Source organism: Frankliniella occidentalis, unplaced genomic scaffold (genome assembly GCF_000697945.3).
Source record: "Frankliniella occidentalis isolate FOCC.00 unplaced genomic scaffold, Focc_3.1 Scaffold296, whole genome shotgun sequence".
In the NCBI taxonomy this organism is placed as follows: Eukaryota; Metazoa; Arthropoda; class Insecta; order Thysanoptera; family Thripidae; genus Frankliniella; species Frankliniella occidentalis.
The window spans coordinates 342,167-345,640 of NW_026267422.1; the positions used below are offsets into that span (position 1 = coordinate 342,167).

Below are 3,474 nucleotides of genomic sequence, written 5' to 3' on the forward strand. Positions count from 1 at the left end.
TATTAATTTGACGGGGAGAATGTACGGGGTACACCGTTATTTCAAATAACAAGTGCGTATCTTTAAATTACAATCATCCCGTTACGGTCTGGTATCGTACTTGGAATTTACAGTGAGTGCCGTAAGGATTCCGTACTTAGCCTACGGAATTTCTAAGTGTTGTATAGACGTCGAGTCATGAGTCATGAGAGAGAGAGAGAGAGAGAGAGACGTTATATCTGACCTCCCTTTTAAGTCATAACGAAGTTCACGGCACGTGTGTTCTAGTAATTACAGCAGCGACTTTTGCTGTTTGGCAATGTAAGCAATCGCCTGACAGGTATGCAACTCACTATGCATAACCCCTGTATGTAGGTAACGCCTTCTCGAGTCGGCACCGTTACCTCTAAACAAAGTACCTCTAAAACTTCCATTACCTCTAAAGTCAATTACCTCTAAAAAAGGTGGTGTCGAGTACCTCTAAAATTTTTACCTCTAAACAATTTACCTCTAAAATTGTATTTATTGTGTCAGGACACCGAGCGAAGCGGAAAAACGCAAACAGAGCATACGACAATGTACCAGAGGTGGCTCTTGCAGTCATACATTACCGAACGTTTGGTTTGCGTACCCCTGGGGGCCGTAGCGCCCTACGTGCGGTGCAGGTAGGCAACCCGCACGCACGCCTGCGTGCGGTACAGCATAACCACGATGACTGGCGGGTTTGCCTACCCCAGGGGGCCGTAGCGCCCCACGGGTAGCGCAGATAGGCAACCCGCATGCACGCCCGCGTGCGGTACAGCAGAACCACGATGACTGGCGGGCTTGCCTACCCCAGGGGGCCGTAGCGCCTTACGTGCGGTGCAGGTAGGCAACCCGCACGCACGCCTGCATGCGGTACAGTCAGGATTCGTTCGAAGTAACAAAAGGCTCTCGGGGGCCTAGTGGAGACAATCGAGCGCGAGCATTCAGGGGAAGCTCCCTTCTCTGCGACTGACTGCGGCTCCTCTCTCACTTTGCTCGAAGGCCCAGCTCTCTCCCAAAGCTGAGGCTCTGTTCGAGCAACATGCACTCGACGCGAATGCAAGAGGTGAGCTGTCCGTGGCTTTCGGTGAACCTACTGGGTCGCTACGTGAGTTTAGAACCCCTGCCCCAGCAGTAGCTTCCATGCGTTCGTTCAAAGCCCATTAGGAAGATATCCACTTAGCGCGACTTGCGACTTTCCCAGTACCGCAAGTCTATACATCGAGGATTTTTAGAGGTAAAGTACCTCTAAAAAAATATTGTCAGGACGAACCGGGAGTACGCGACCAGGGGTGCGTTGGACAATGCGTCAACAGGGGCATAACAATGCCCATAAAGCTGCTCTGTAGTTACACCACACCACACGCTGGGTTTTCCAAACGACACATAGCGCCTTACGGGCACTGCGGGTAGGCAACCCGCTCGCACGCCTGCGTGCGGTACAGCATCACCACGATGACTGGCGGGTCTGCCTACCCCAGGGGGCCGTAGCGCCTTACGTGCGGTACAGGTAGGAAACCCACTCGCACGCCTGCATGCAGTACGTTATGAATACGGGACGGGCCAGGATTCATCCAAAGTAACGAAAAGGCTCTCGGGAGCCTAGTTTAGACAATCAACGCGCGAGTATTCCCTCCTCTCTCTGCCGCCGACTTTAGTCAAGGAATCAATAAAACACACGCTGTTGCACAATTCACATGCCTTACGCTGTCAAGCCGCGACAATTTTTGGAGCCTAGTAAATGCAGCGGTCTTGGAAAAGCAGTAGTTCTTGTGCCTTGCCCATTTACCGTTGAAGGATCCTGCCGAGACGTTAGCACGAGGTGCGAACGCGCGAGATCCGCCCTAAGTCTTACTAAAACACGCGTTCCCTTCCTCAATCGGCCGTGCGTCCGATGTGCGCGAGTAGAGAAGTATGTATCCGGATCCATTTCTCCGTACCGTAGTTACCGATGTTCTGCACGCAGGCGTAGGGTAGGCAAACAGGCCAGTCGTCGTAGTGATGCTGCACGGCATGCAGGCGTGCGAGCGGGTTGCCTACCCGCAGTGCTCGTAAGGAGCTATATGGGTCGTTTGGAAAACCCAGCGTGCGGGGTGGTGTAACTACAGAGCAGCTTCATGGGCATTGTTTTGCCCCTGCTGACACATTGTCCAACGCACTAATGCTCACGTACTCCCAGGTCCTTTCTGACAATATTCTTTTAGAGGTACTTTACCTCTAAAAATCCTCGATGTATAGACTTGCGGTACTGGGATAGTCGCAAGTCGCGCTAAGTGGATATCTTCCTAATGGGCTTTGAACGAACGCATGGAAGCAGCTTCCATTGGAAGCTACTGCTGGGGCAGGGGTTCTAAACTCACGTAGCGACCCAGTAGGTTCACCGTAAAAAGCCACCGACCGCGCACCTCTTGCATTCGCGTCGAGTGCATGTTGCTCGAACAGAGCCTCAGCTTTGGGAGAGAGCTAGGCCTTCGAGCAAAGTGAGAGAGGAGCCGCAGTCAGTCGCAGAGAAGGGAGCTTCCCCTGAATGCTCGCGCTCGATTGTCTCCACTAGGCCCCCGAGAGCCTTTCGTTACTTCGAACGAATCCTGACTGTACAGCACGCGGGCGTGCATGCGGGTTGCCTATCTGCGCTACCCGTAGGGCGCTACGGCCCCCTGGGGTAGGCAAACCCGCCAGTCATCGTGGTTATGGTGTACCGCATGCAGGCATGCGTGCGGGTTGCCTACCTGCACCGCACGTAAGGCGCTACGGCCCCCTGGGGTAGGCAAGCCCGCCAGTCATCGTGGTTCTGCTGTACCGAACGCGGGCGTGCATGCGGGTTGCCTATCTGCGCTACCCGTGGGGCGCTACGGCCCCCTGGGGTAGGCAAACCCGCCAGTCATCGTGGGTATGCTGTACCGCACGCAGGCGTGCGTGCGGGTTGCCTACCTGCACCGCACGTAGGGCGCTACGGCCCCCAGGGGTACGCAAACCAAACGTTCGGTAATGTATGACTGCAAGAGCCACCTCTGGTACATTGTCGTATGCTCTGTTTGCGTTTTTCCGCTTCGCTCGGTGTCCTGACACAATAAATACAATTTTAGAGGTAAATTGTTTAGAGGTAAAAATTTTAGAGGTACTCGACACCACCTTTTTTAGAGGCAATTGACTTTAGAGGTAATGGACGTTTTAGAGGTACTTTGTTTAGAGGTAACGGGCCCCCGCCGCCTTCTCCCCCCTCTCTATCAGCCGAGCCTGTCAAGGAGCCGCCCAGAATGTACGTCCGTTTTCCTCGTATTCATTCGGCAAATTTACCGAAGCCGGGCGCCTGCGAGACTCTGGGTAGGCCAACCCGCAGTGCACGCATGCATCGCAGGCAAGATGTTGCCTACTGCCAGGCGCTATGAGAGCATGCGTGAGCTGGACTTTGCAGTTTCGTAACGACGCATGACGGACGGACGGACGTACTTTCAGGGTGATACCCAAGGC

At 54.0% G+C, this 3,474-nt stretch overlaps 1 protein-coding gene across 4 annotated transcripts in view; it reads left to right on the plus strand.

The window, feature by feature from the left end:
• LOC113202546 (protein angel homolog 2) overlaps positions 1-3,474 on the plus strand; it is a 13,166-nt gene that overhangs the window by 1,289 nt on the left and 8,403 nt on the right. The window lies entirely within an intron of this gene.